At 37.5% G+C, this 14,993-nt stretch overlaps 1 protein-coding gene across 1 annotated transcript in view; it reads right to left on the bottom strand.

Annotated features, from left to right (window-relative positions):
- The window catches only part of DCHS2 (dachsous cadherin-related 2), a 314,696-nt gene that overhangs the window by 173,584 nt on the left and 126,119 nt on the right, over nucleotides 1-14,993 (bottom strand). The gene's annotated exons all lie outside the window — the stretch shown is intronic.

The following is a 14,993-nucleotide window of genomic DNA, read 5'->3' on the forward strand; positions in this document are numbered from 1 at the left end:
ATAGGATAAAATCCAAAATGCTAAAACTTGCAAAAGAAAAATAAAACTATCCTCAGGCATGTGGAACTATTCAGAAATTGGAAACAGAACTGTATTTTATTTTCACTTTTTAAAATGTATTTTCAGAGAAGTTGATAGAGCTGTTAGATGAATAAACTGAATATATACTCTCAAGTTACAATTTTAAAAAAGGTTACTGTTCTGATAATGTTTTTATTGTCTTAACTGAGGAATGGGATTAAAAGACCATTAATCCTACTACTTATTGCCCTCCTCCCCACCTCCCCCCCAAAAAACAGCCAAAGGAAATTTTGTGAAAAGAGACCAGTGGGTAGGGATGGGGTGGTAACTTGTTTTATGAGTTATTACAAAGTGTTAAATTAAAAAACAGTGTGATCTCAAAAAAAAAAAAAAAGAGAGAATTAGCAGGCAGTTCAGTAGAACACAAAAGTAAGACCTGAAAAAGATCTTGGTAAACTTATTTTTTTTTTGTATATTACAAAGAAAATATCATAAACCACTGAGGAATGTGGGTTTATTCACATAAGTTGCTAGAAAAATTGACAAAGTACATGGGGAAAAAAATAAAGTTTGCTATTAACCTCACACCAAAATAAATTCTACACAGATATGTTAAATGTAAATAATGAAATCATTTAAAGCACAATGAATATATAGGGGAATTCTTGGCTGATTCTTACATTGGAAAGAAATTTCAAAGCAAAAAGGAATTACAAAACTAAAACAGATGGACAGAAATCACAAAGGGAAAAGTCAATACAGTGACTACATAACCGTTTAAAACTACACTATGTCAAAAATACCACACACAAAAAAATTTCAATGCAAATTAGTTATGACATCTGTGAGAAATGTAAAAAAATAGTTAATATGGAAATAAATTTTTAAAAATAAAAATATTGATTTCTCATTACAAAATATTTAGACAAAGGACATAAACAATTCACAGAAGAACAAATGTGTGTAAGATTTTCAACCTCACTAGTAGTGAAATAGGTGAAAAATAAAATAATATGTTTCAAGTACTGGCAATTATTAAAATTGGTGACCATTAAAATAATTGGCAACTATTAAATTAATAGCAAATTTGCAATCATTAAAATAATATATTAAGTGTGACAAAGATGAAATAAATATGCTCTTTTTTTTTTAAATGTCTTTATTGGAGTATAATTGCTTTACAATGGTGTGTTACTTTCTGCTTTATAACAAAGTGAATCAGTTATACATATACATATGTCCCCATATCTCTTCCCTCTTGTGTCTCCCTCCCTCCCACCCTCCCTATCCCACCCCTCTAGGTGGTCACAAAGCACCAAGCTGATCTCCCTGTGCTATGTGGCTGCTTCCCACTAGCTACCTATTTTACGTTTGGTAGTGTATATATGTCCATGCCACTCTCTCACTTTGTGCCAGCTTACCCTTCCCCCTCCCCATACCCTCAAGTCCATTCTCTAGTAGGTCTGTGTCTTTATTCCCATCTTGCCACTAGGTTCTTCATGACCTTTTTTTTTTTTTTTTTTTAGATTCCATATATATGCAATAGCATACTGTATTTGTTTTTCTCTTTCTAACTTACTTCACTCTGTATGACAGACTCTAACTCCATCCACCTCACTACAAATAACTCAATTTCCTTTCTTTTTATGGCTGAGTAATATTCCATTGTATATATGTGGCACATCTTCTTTATCCATTCATCTGTTGATGGACGCTTAGCTTGCTTCCATGTCCTGGCTATTGTAAATAGAGCTGCAAAGAACATTGTGGTACATGACTCTTTGAATTATGGTTTTCTCAGGGTATATGCCCAGTAGTGGGATTGCTGGGTCGTATGGTAGTTCTATTTTTAGTTTTTTAAGGAACCTCCATACTGTTCTCCACAGTGGCTGTATCAATTTACATTCCCACCAAGAGTGCAAGAGGGTTCCATTTTCTCCACACCTTCTCCAGCATTTATTGTTTGTAGATTTTTTGATGATGGCCATTCTGACCGGTGTGAGATGATATCTCATTGTAGTTTTGATTTGCATTTCTCTAATGATTAATGATGTTGAGCATTCTTTCATGCGTTTGTTGGCAATCTGTATATCTTCTTTGGAGAAATGTCTATTTAGGTCTTCTGTCCATTTTTGGATTGGGTTGTTTGTTTTTTTGATATTGAGCTGCATGAGCTGCTTGTAAATTTTGGAGATTAATCCTTTGTCAGTTGCTTCATTTGCAAATATTTTCTCCCATTCTGAGGGTTGTCTTTTCATCTTGTTTATGGTTCCCTTTGCTGTGCAAAAGCTATTAAGTTTCATTAGGTCCCATTTGTTTATTTTTGTTTTTATTTTCATTTCTCTAGGAGGTGGGTCAAAAAGCATCTTGTTGTGATTTATGTCATAGAGTGTTCTGCCTATGTTTTCCTCTAAGAGTTTGATAGTGTCTGGCCTTACTTTTAGGTCTTTAATCCATTTTGAGTTTATTGTTGTGTATGGTGTTAGGGTGTGTTCTAATTTCATTCTTTTACATGTAGCTGTCCACTTTTCCTAGCAACACTTATTGAAGTATGCTCTCATTTTTAAAGCCTATCTGGAAAGTAACTTTGTTTTTACCATATACATATGGTAAGCATTCTCCCAAACTTAAAAATATACCTTAACCCAGTTAGTATATTTCTAGGTCTATATGTAGACAAATATTTGTATAAAGGACATATAAAGTGGCATTATTTATTCTAAAACTGAAATGTCCACAATTAAAGAATTATTAAGTAAATTATAAATTCATCCATAAGATAGAATTCAGTGTAGTCATGGAAACTATGTCTATATATAAAGACATATATTAAGTAAAAAAGAAAAAAGGCAAGTAGAAAATTATATATAAAATATCCCATTTATGGGGCTTCTCTGGTGGCGCAGTGGTTGAGAATCTGCCTGCCAATGCAGGGGACACGGGTTCGAGCCCTGGTCTGGGAAGATCCCACGTGCCGCGGAGCAGCTGGGCCCGTGAGCCACAATTACTGAGCCTGCGCGTCTGGAGCTTGTGCTCCGCAACAAGAGAGGCCGCGATAGCGAGAGGCCCGCGCACCATGATGAAGAGTGGCCCCCGCTTGCCGCAACTAGAGAAAGCCCTCGCACAGAACGAAGACCCAACACAGCCATAAATAAATAAATAAATACAAAAAAAAATCCCATTTATGCAAAAAAATCCAATATATATAATAAAAATAAAAGGAAATAAACCAGAAGAGGGAACACTTCCAAACTCATTTGACAAGGCCAGCATTACCTTGATATGAAAAACATATAAAGACACTACAAGAAAAGAACATTATAGGCCAACATCCCTGATGAATATAGATGCAAAAATCCTCAACAAACCATTAGCAAACCAAATTCAATAATACATTAAGAAGATTATGCACTATGATCAAGTGTGTTTCAACATCCACAAATCAATCAATGTTATATTCTACATTAACAAAATGAAGGATAAAAATCATGTGATCATCTGAATAGATGTAGGAAAAGCATTTGACACAAAATTCAACATCCATTCATGATAAGAACTCCCAAAAAATCAGACATAGAGGGAATATATCTCAACATAATAAAGGCCATATATGACAAGCTAACATATATGGCAAGGCCATATATTACAGCTAACATCATACTGAATGGTAAAAAGCTGAAAGCTTTTCATCTAAAATCAGGAATAAGACAAGGATTTCCAATCTCATCACTTTTATTCAACATAGTAATGAAAGTTCTAGCCACAGCAATTAAGCAAGAAAAAGAAATAAAAGGTATCCAAATCAGAAAGGAAGAAGTAAAACTGTCTTCATTTTCAGAGGACATTATATTATATACACAACACCCGAGAAACTTAACAAAAAAAGTCTTAGAACTAATAAATGAATTCAGTGAAGTTGCAGGATACAAAATTGATATACAAAACTCCATTGCATTTCTAAACACTGATAATGAACTATCAGAAAAAGAATTTTAAAAATAAATCCCATTTACAATTGCATCAAAAAGAATAAAATACCTAGCAATATATTTAACTAAGGAGGTGAAAAACTTTATATTGAAAACAATGAGACATTGATGAAAGAAACTGAAGCAAATAAATAGAAATATATTCTGTGCCCATGGATTGGAAGAATTAATATTGTTAAAATGTCCATTCTACCAAAGCAATCTACAGGTTCAGTGTAATCCCTATTGAAATTCCAATTGCATTTTTCACAAATACAGAACAAACAACGTTAAAACTTGTGCAGAACCACAAAAGACCCCAAATAGCCAAAGCAATCTTGAGAAAGAAGACCAAAGCTGGAGACATCTCACCTCCTGATTTCAAATTATATTGTGAAGCTATAGTAATCAAAACAGTATTGTACTGGCATAAAAACAGACATATAGATTAATGGAACAAGATAGAGAGCCCAGAAAGAAACTCACGCATATATGGTCAATTCATTTACAACAAAGGAGCCAGGCATATACAATGAGGAAAGGACAGTCTCATCAATAAATAGTGTTGGGAAAACTGGACAGCCACATGCAAAAGAATGAAACTAGACTACTATCTTATATCATACACAAAAATTAATATCATACACAAAATGGACTGAAGACTTGAATGTAAGACCTGAAGCCATAAAACTCCAAGAAATAAACATAGTGGGGGGACTTCTCTGGTGGCACGGTGGTTAAGAATCTGCCTGCCAATGCAGGAGACACAGGTTCGATTCCTTGTCCGGGAAGATCCCACATACCGTGGAACAAATAAGAATGTGTGCCACAACTATGGAGCCAGCACTCTAGAGCCCACGAACCACAACTACTGAGCCACACGTCACAACTGCTGAAGCCTGCGTGTTCTAGGGCTCATGTGTCGCAACTACTGAGCCGGCATGCTGCAACTACTGAAGCCTGCATGCCTAGAGCCCATGCTCCACAACAAGAGAAGCCACTGCAATGAGAAGCCTGTGCAACACAACGATGAGTAGCCCCCACTCGCTGCAACTAGAGAAAGCCCACACACCACAGTGAAGACCCAATGCAGCCAAAAAATAAATAAAATTTTTAAAAAATTTTTTAAAAACATAGCGGGGAGGAGGAGAAGATGGCAGAAGAGTAAGACGTGGAGATCACCTTCCTCCCCACAGATACATCAGAAATACATCTACACGTGGAACTGCTCCTATAGAACACCCACTGAATGCTAGCAGAAGACGTCAGACCTCCCAAAAGGCAAGAAACTCCACACGTACCTGGGTAGAACAAAAGAAAAAAGAAATAACAGAGACAAAAGAATAGGGACGGGACCTGCACCAGTGGGAGGGAGCTGTGAAGGAGGAAAGGTTTCCACACACTAGGAAGCCCCTTCATGGGCGGAGACTGCGGGTGGTGGAGGGGGGAAGCTTCAGAGCCGCGGAGGAGAGCACAGCCACAGGGGTGCAGAGGGCAAAGCGGAGAGACTCCCACACAGAGGATCGGTGCCAACCAGCACTCACCAGCCCGAGAGGCTTGTCTGCTCACCCACCGGGGTGGGCGGGGGATGGGAGCTGAGGCTCAGGCTTCGGTCGGATTGCAGGGAGAAGACTGGGGTTGGCTGAGTGAACACAGCCTGAAGGGGTTAGCACACCACAGCTAGCCGGGAGGGAGTCCAAGAGGCAAGAGACTTTTTCGTGCCTCTTTGTTTCCTGGGGCACAAGGAGAGGGGATTCAGAGCACCGCTTAAAATAGCTACAGAGACAGGCGCGAGCCACGGCTATCACCGCAGACCCCAGAGACAGGCATGAGACGCTAAGGCTGCTGCTGCAGCCACCAAGAAGCCTGTGTGCAAGCACAGGTCACTATCCACATCTCCCCTCCCAGGAGCCTGTACCGCCCACCACTGTCAGGGTCCCGTGATCCAGGGACAACTTCCCCGGGAGAACGCATGGTGCCCCTCAGGCGGATGCAACGTAACGTCGGCCTCTGCCGCTGCAGGCTTGCCCCGCATCCGTACCCCTCCCTGCCCCCGGCCTGAGGGAGCCAGAGCCCCGGAAGCAGCTGCTCCTTTAACACCGTCCTGTGTGAGCGAACAACAGACGCGCTCAGGCGACCTACATGGAGAGGCGGGTCCAACTCCAAAGCTGAAACCCGGGAGCTGTGCGAACAAAGAAGAGAAAGGGAAATTTCTCCCAGCAGCCTCAGAAGCAGCGGATTAAAGCTCCACAAACAACTTGATGTACCTGTACCTGTTGAATACCTGAATAGACAACGAATCATCCCTCATTGAGGAGGTGGACTTTGGGAGCAGGATATATTATTTTTTCCCCTTTTCCTCTTTTTGGGAGTGTGTATGTGTATGCTTCTGGGTGAGATTTTGTCTATATAGCTTTGCTTTCACCATTTGTCCTAGGGTTCAGTCCATCCGTTTCTTTTTTTTACTTAAAAAATTTTTTTTCTTAATAAACTTTTTCTTAATAATTTTTTTCTTATTTTTTATTTAAAAAAATTAAAAAATTTTTTTCTTAATAAGTTTTTTCTTAATTATTTTTTATTTTAAAAAATTTATTTTAAAAAAATAAAAAAAATTTATTTTCTTAATAAATTTTTTCATAATAATTTTTTCTTATTTTTTATTTTAATAGCTTTATTTTCCTTTATCTTACTTTATTTTATTATATTTTATCCTCTTTCTTTCTTTCTTTCTATTTTTTCTCCCTTTTATTCTGAGCCATGTGGATGAAAGGCTCTTGGTGCTCCAGCCAGGCATCAGGGCTGTGCCTCTGAGGTGGGAGAGCCAACTTCAGGACACTGGTCCACAAGAGACCTCCCAGCTCCACGTAATACCAAACAGCAAAAATCTCTCAGAGATCTCCATCTCAACATCAACACCCAGCTTCACTCAACGACCAGCAAGCTACAGTGCTGGACACCCTATGCCAAACAACTAGCAAGACAGGAACACAGCCCCATCCATTAGCAGAGAGGCTGCCTAAAATCATAATAAGGCCACAGACACCCCAAAACACACCACCAGACATGGACGTGCCCACCAGAAAGACAAGATCCAAACTCATCCACCAGAACACAGGCACTAGTCCTCTCCACCAGGAAGCCTACACAACCCACTGAACCAATCTTAGCCACTGGGGACAGATACCAAAAACAACGGGAACTACGAACCTGCAGCCTGTGAAAAGGAGACCCCAAACACAGTAAGATAAGCAAAATGAGAAGAAAAAAAAACACACAGCAGGTGAAGGAGCAGGGTCAAAACACACCAGACCTAACAAATGAAGAGGAAATAGGCAGTCTACCTGAAAAAGAATTCAGAATAATGATAGTAAAGATGATCCAAAATCTTGGAAATAGAATAGACAAAATGCAAGAAACATTTAACAAGGATGTAGAAGAACTAAAGAGGAACCAAGCAACGATGGAAAACACAATAAATGAAATTAAAAATACTCTAGATGGGATCAATAGCAGAATAACTGAGGCAGAAGAACGGATAAGTGACCTGGAAGATAAAATAGTGGAAATAACTACTGCAGAGCAGAATAAAGAAAAAAGAATGAAAAGAACTGAAGACAGTCTCAGAGACCTCTGGGACAACATTAAATGCACCAACATTCGAATTATAGGGGTCCCAGAAGAAGAAGAGAAAAAGAAAGGGACTGAGAAAATATTTGAAGAGACTATAGTTGAAAACTTCCCTAATATGGGAAAGGAAATAGTTAATCAAGTCCTGGAAGCACAGAGAGTCCCATACAGGATAAATCCAAGGAGAAACACGCCAAGACACATATTAATCAAACTATCAAAAGTTAAATATGAAGAAAACATATTAGAAGCAGCAAGGGAAAAACAACAAATAACACACAAGGGGATCCCCATAAGGTTAACAACTGATCTTTCAGCAGAAACTCTGCAAGCCAGAAGGGAGTGGCAGGATATACTTAAAGTGATGAAGGAGAAAAACCTACAACCAAGGTTACTCTACCCAGCAAGGATCTCATTCAGATTTGATGGAGAAATTAAAACTTTAACAGACAAGCAAAAGCTGAGAGAGTTCAGCACCACCAAACCAGCTTTACAACAAATGCTAAAGGAACTTCTCTAGGCAAGAAGCAAAAGAGAAGGAAAACACCTATAATAACAAACCCAAAACATTTAAGAAAATGGGAATAGGAACATACATATCGATAATTACCTTGAATGTAAATGGATTAAATGCTCCCACCAAAAGACACAGACTGGCTGAATGGATACAAAAACAAGACCCATATATATGCTGTCTACAAGAGACCCACTTCAGACCTAGGGACACACACAGACTGATAGTGAGGGGATGGAAAAAGATATTCCATGCAAATGGAAATCAAAAGAAAGCTGGAGTAGCAATTCTCATATCAGACAAAATAGACTTTAAAATAAAGACTATTACAAGAGACAAAGAAGGACACTATATAATGATCAAGGGATCGATCCAAGAGGAAGGTATAACAATTGTAAATATTTATGCACCCAACATAGGAGCACCTCAATACATAAGGCAAATACTAACAGCCATAAAAGGGGAAATCGACAGCAACACAATCATACTAGAGGACTTTAACACCCCACTTTCACCAATGGACAGATCATCCAAAATGAAAATAAATAAGGAAACACAAGCTTTAAATGATACATTAAACAAGATGGACTTAACTGATATTTATAGGACATTCCACCCAAAAACAACAAATACACATTTTTCTCAAGTGCTCATGGAACATTCTCCAGGATAGATCATATCTTGGGTCACAAATCAAGCCTTGGTAAATTTAAGAAAACTGAAATCGTATCAAGTATCTTTTCTGACCACAACGCTGTGAGACTAGTGTCAATTACAGGAAAAGATCTGTAAAAAATACAAACACATGGAGGCTACACAATACACTACTTAATAACGCAGTCATCGCTGAAGAAATCAAAGGGGAAATCAAAACATACCTAAAAACAAATGACAATGGAGACACGACGACCCAAAACCTATGGGATGCAGCAAAAGCAGTTCTAAGAGGGAAGTTTATAGCAATACAAGCCTACCTCAAGAAACAAGAAACATCTCGAATAAACAAACTAACCTTGCACCTAAAGCAATTAGAGAAAGAAGAACAAAAAAACTCCAAAGTTAGAAGAAGGAAAGAAATCATACAGATCAGATCAGAAATAAATGAAAAAAAAAAAGGAAGGAAACAATAGCAAAGATCAATAAAACTAAAAGATGGTTCTTTGAGAACATAAACAAAATTAATAAACCATTAGCCACACTCATCAAGAAAAAAAGGAGAAGACTCAAATCAATAGAATTAGAAATGAAAAAGGAGAAGTAACCACTGACACTGCAGAAATACAAACGATAATGAGAGATTACTGCAAGCAACTCTATGCCAATAAAATGGACAACCTGGAAGAAATGGACAAATTCGTAGAAATGCACAACCTGCCGAGACTGAACCAGGAAGAAATAGAAAATATGAACAGACCAATCACAAGCACTGAAATTAAAACTGTGATTTAAAATCTTCCAACAAACTAAAGCCCAGGACCAGACAGCTTCACAGGCGAATTCTATCAAACATTTAGAGAAGAGCTAACATCTGTCCTTCTCAAACTCTTCCAAAATATAGCAGAGGGAGGAACACTCCCCAACTCATTCTACGAGGTCACCATCACCCTGATACCAAAACCAGACAAAGATGTCACAAAGAAAGAAAACTACAGGCCAATATCACTGATGAACATCAATGCAAAAATCCTCAACAAAGTACTAGCAAACAGAATCCAACAGAACATTAAAAGGATCATACACCATGATCAAGTGGGGTTTATTCCAGGAAGGCAAGGATCCTTCAATATAGGCAAATCAGTGAATGTGATACACCATATTAACAAACTGAAGGAGAAAACCGTATGATCATCTCAATAGATTCAGAGAAAGCTTTCGACAAAATTCAACACCCATTTATGATAAAAGCCCTGCAGAAAGTAGTCATAGAGGGAACTATCCTCAACATAATAAAGGCCATATATGACAAACCCACAGCCAACATCATCCTCAATGGTGAAAAACTGAAACCATTTCCACTAAGATCAGGAACAAGACAAGGTTGCCCACTCTCACCACTATTATTCAACATAGTTTTCCAAGTGTTAGCCACACCAATCAGAGAAGAAAAAGAAATAAAAGGAATCCAAATCAGAAAAGAAGAAGTAAAACTGTCACTGTTTGCAGATAAGATGATAGTTTACATAGAGAATCCTAAAGATGCTACCAGAAAACTACTAGAGCTAATCAATGAATTTGGTAAAGTAGCAGGATACAAAATTAATGCACAGAAATCTCTTGCATTCCTATACACTAATGATGAAAAATCTGAAAGTGAAATTAAGAGAACACTCCCATTTACCATTGCAACAAAAGGAATAAAATACCTACGAATAAACCTACCTAAGGAGACAAAAGACCTGTATGCAGAAAATTATAAGAAAGTGATGAAAGAGATTAAAGATGATACGAATAAATGGAGAGATATACCATGTTCTTGGATTGGAAAAATCCACATTGTGAAAATGACTCTACTATCCAAAGCAATCTACAGATTCAATGCAATCCCTATCAAACTACCACTGGCATTTTTCACAGAACTAGAACAAAAAATTTCACAATTTGTATGGAAACACAAAAGACCCCGAATAGCCAAAGCAATCTTGAGAACAAAAAATGGAGCTGGAGGAGTCAGGCTCCCTGACTTCAGACTATACTACAAAGCTACAGTAATCAAGACAGTTTGGTACTGGCACAAAAACAGAAACATAGATCACTGCAACAGGATAGAAAGCCCAGAGACAAACCCACGCATATATGGTCACCTTATCTTTGATAAAGGAGGCTAGAATATACAGTGGAGAAAAGACAGCCTCTTCAATAAGTGGTGCTGGGAAAACTGGACAGGTACATGTAAAAGTATGAAATTAGAACACTCTCTGACACCATACACAAAAATAAACTCAAAATGGATTAAAGACCTAAATGTAAGGCCAGACACTATCAAACTCTTAGAGGAAAACATAGGCAGAACACTCTATGACATAAATCACAGCAAGATCCTTTTTGACCCAGCTCCTAGAGAAATGGAAATAAAAACAAAAATAAACAAATGGGACCTAATGAAACTTCAAAGATTTTGCACAGCAAAGGAAACCATAAACAAGAGCAAAAGACAACCCTCAGAATGGGAGGAAATATTTGCAAATGAAGCAACTGACAAAGGATTGATCTCCAATATTTAAAAGCAGCGCATGCAGCTCAATAACAAAAAAACAAACAACCCAATCCAAAAATGGGCAGAAGACCTAAATAGACATTTCTCCAAAGAAGATATACAAATTGCCAACAGACACATGAAAAAATGCTCAACATCACTAATCATTAGAGAAATGCAAATCAAAACTACAATGAGATATCATCTCACACTGGTCAGAATGGCCATCATCAAAAAATCTACAAACAATAAATGCTGGAGAGGGTGTGGAGAAAAGGGAACCCTCTTGCACTGTTGGTGGGAATGTAAATTGATACCGCCACTATGGAGAACAGTATGGAGGTTACTTAAAAAATTAAAAATAGAACTACCATACGACCCAGCAATCCCAGTACTGGGCATATACCCTGAGAAAACCATAATTCAAAAAGAGTCATGTACCAAAATATTCATTGCAGCTCTATTTACAATAGCCAGGACACGGAAGCAACCTAAGTGTCCATCATTGGATGAATGGATAAAGAAGATGTGGCACATATATACAATGTAATATTACTCAGCCATAAAAAGAAACGAAATTGAGTTACTTGTAGTGAGGTGGATGGAGTTAGAGTCTGTCATACAGAGTGAAGTAAGTCAGAAAGAGAAAAACAAATACAGTATGCTAACACATATATATGGAATCTAAGGGGGAAAAAAAAAGGTCATGAAGAACCTAGTGGCAAGACGGGAATAAAGACACAGACCTACTAGAGAATGCACTTGAGGATATGGGGAGGGGGAAGGGTAAGATGTGACAAAGAGAGAGAGTGACATGGACATATATACACTACCAAACGTAAAATAGATAGCTAGTAGGAAGCAACCGCATAGCACAGGGAGATCAGCTCTGTGCTTTGTGACCACCTAAAGGTGTGGGATAAGGAGGGAGGGAGATGCAAGAGGGAAAAGATATGGGAACATATGTACATGTATAACTGCTTCACTTTGTTATAAAGCAGAAACTAACACACTATTGTAAAGCAATTATACTCCAATAAAGATGTTAAAAAAAAAAAAGCATAGTGGGTAACCTCCTTAACACTGGTCTTATAATTATTTTTTAGATTTGACACCGAAAGCAAAAACAACAAAGCAAAAATAACAAGTAGGACTACATCAAACAAAAAAGCTTATGCACAACAAAGGAAACCATCAACAAAATAAAAAGAAAACCTAGGAATGAAAAAATTGCAAATTATGTATCTGATAGGGGTTAATATCCAACATATATATTTAAAAAAACTCATATAACTCAATGGAGAAAAATCTAAAAAAAAATAGGCAGAGGATCTGAATAGATATTTTTCCAAAGAAGACATACATGTGGCCAAAGGTACATGAGAAGGTGCTCAACATCACTAATCATCAGGAAATGCATATCAAAACCACAATTAGACAATACCTTACACCTTTTAGAAGGGCTTATCATCAGAAAGAAAAGAAATAACAAGTGGTGGCAAGGATATGGGGAAAAGGGAACTTTCATGCACTGTTGGTGGGAATGTAAGTTGGTGCAGTCACTATGGAAAACAGTATGGAGGTTTCTCAAAAAACTAAAAACAGACCTACCATATGATCCAGTAATCCCACTACTGAGTTTATATCCAAAGGAAATATAAGCAATATCTCAAAGAGATATCTGCACTCCATGTTGACTGCAGAGCTATTTCCAATAACCAAGATATAGGAACAACTTAAGTCTCCATCAATGAATGAATGGATAAAGAAGAACTGGTATGTTTATACACAATGGGACATTATTCACCATGAGAAAGAAGAAAATCCTGTCATGTGTCACAACATGGATGGACCTTGAGGGCATTATGCTAAGTGAGATAAGTCAGACAAAGACAAATACTGCATGGTATCACTTATAGGTAGATCTTTTAAAAAAGAGTCAAACTCATAGATAAAGATAGTAGACAAATGTTTGCCTGGGGTGGGAAAAAGAGGGAGAAGCTGGTAAAAGGTTACAAAATTTCAGCTATAAGATGAATAAGGTCTGAGGATCCAATATAAAACATAGTGACTACAGTTGATAACACTGTACTGTGTAATTGAAATTTGCTGAGACAATTTTTTTGTCCAAATTTTCATAGAGATAGTTTTATTGAAACAATATTATGAAAAAGAAGTTGAGCATCAAAAATACAAAACCTAAAAACAATTGTATTTATAGATATTTGCCATCCATTTATCCAGCTTTTTGAGTGTGCATCCTCTAGTACTTCATTCTTGAAGAATGAAGCGCAGATGTATAAGAGTTACAAGGCCTAGGTTATTACTGATCGCTGAAGCAGGCATCTGCAAACTTTGTCTGTAAAGGGACAGATAATAAATATTTCAGGCTTTGCAGCCCATAAGGCCTCTTTTACTCAACTTTGCCATTTTAGCATGAAAGAGCCACAGACAACATGTAAATGAATGGCTTTGTTCCAATAAAAGTTTTATTTATAAACACCGAATTTGATTTTCATAACATTTTCACTTATCACAAAATATTATTTCTCTTTTTTTTCAAACATTTAAAAATATAAAAATGTTCTTAGCTCACAGGTGCTACAAAAACAGGCAACAGACCAGATCTGGTCCATCTGCCATAGTTTGTCAATCCCCAATCTAAAGCATAGGGAGAAATCTTCTCTTAGAAAAATGGTCAGTGCTTCAGGCCCAAGAGAGTAACTTTGAAGTGACTTCAGTCTAAAGTGTATCAGGGGCTCATTTGAGATCGTGTATTTGAGCTGGTTTTAATTGCAAGTTTACTCTCCATTCATTGCTGCCTCTATGTTGTATTCCTACAGTAAAGCTAAGTTATAAAAGAGAAAGAGAAGCAGCAGCAGCAGAGGAAGGAGAAGAACCAAATGATTTTATTTTATTTCAGGTCCCAAACAATGCTTTCGCCCAGTTAAATTTTTATATTATGCCTTTATAATGCATGTCATTAGAAAAACTAAAACTAAAAATATTATCTACTTTTTGAAGGTCCTTTTAAACTTAACTGTAAACACACACACACACACACACACACACATACGCACACACAGTCACTCAAATCTAGCAAAATTAAAAACCCCAAACCCTCCAATGTACCAATGCTAAAGAGAGTCAAAAAAAAGTGAGAAGAATAGAGACACCCAGCCCCACAGCCCACGGAAGTGCTCCTCCCAGAGCTCTTTTCTACCAATGACACTGTTTTCATGAGGTCGAATCTTCCAACACAGGTAAGATACTCATCCTTAAAAGAACAATTAACTGATATTTATGGCATAAAAATTAGGTTGCCAGTAGCTGATCCCCTGATTGGTATGCTCAAAATCCTACTTGCCTTTGAGTTATTAACTAATTTCAGTGGTCTGGTTTAGGTATTTGATATTCTTAATAATCCTGTGGCAAAAGAACAGATAGAAATACTGGTAGCAATGTTATGTAAGTGGTTGACTCAATACTAACGTTCAAAAATCAACTCACTTCGACTCCCTCTTGTGAGAACACCAGAATCACAACTAGCTGCTGGACAATCATCGACAGGAAGACACTGGAACTCACCAAAAAGGATACCCCACATCCAAAGACAAAGGAGAAGCCACAATGAGACGGTAGGAGGGGCACAATCACAGTAAAATCAAAT

Source organism: Balaenoptera musculus, chromosome 5 (genome assembly GCF_009873245.2).
Source record: "Balaenoptera musculus isolate JJ_BM4_2016_0621 chromosome 5, mBalMus1.pri.v3, whole genome shotgun sequence".
Taxonomy (NCBI): domain Eukaryota; kingdom Metazoa; phylum Chordata; class Mammalia; order Artiodactyla; family Balaenopteridae; genus Balaenoptera; species Balaenoptera musculus.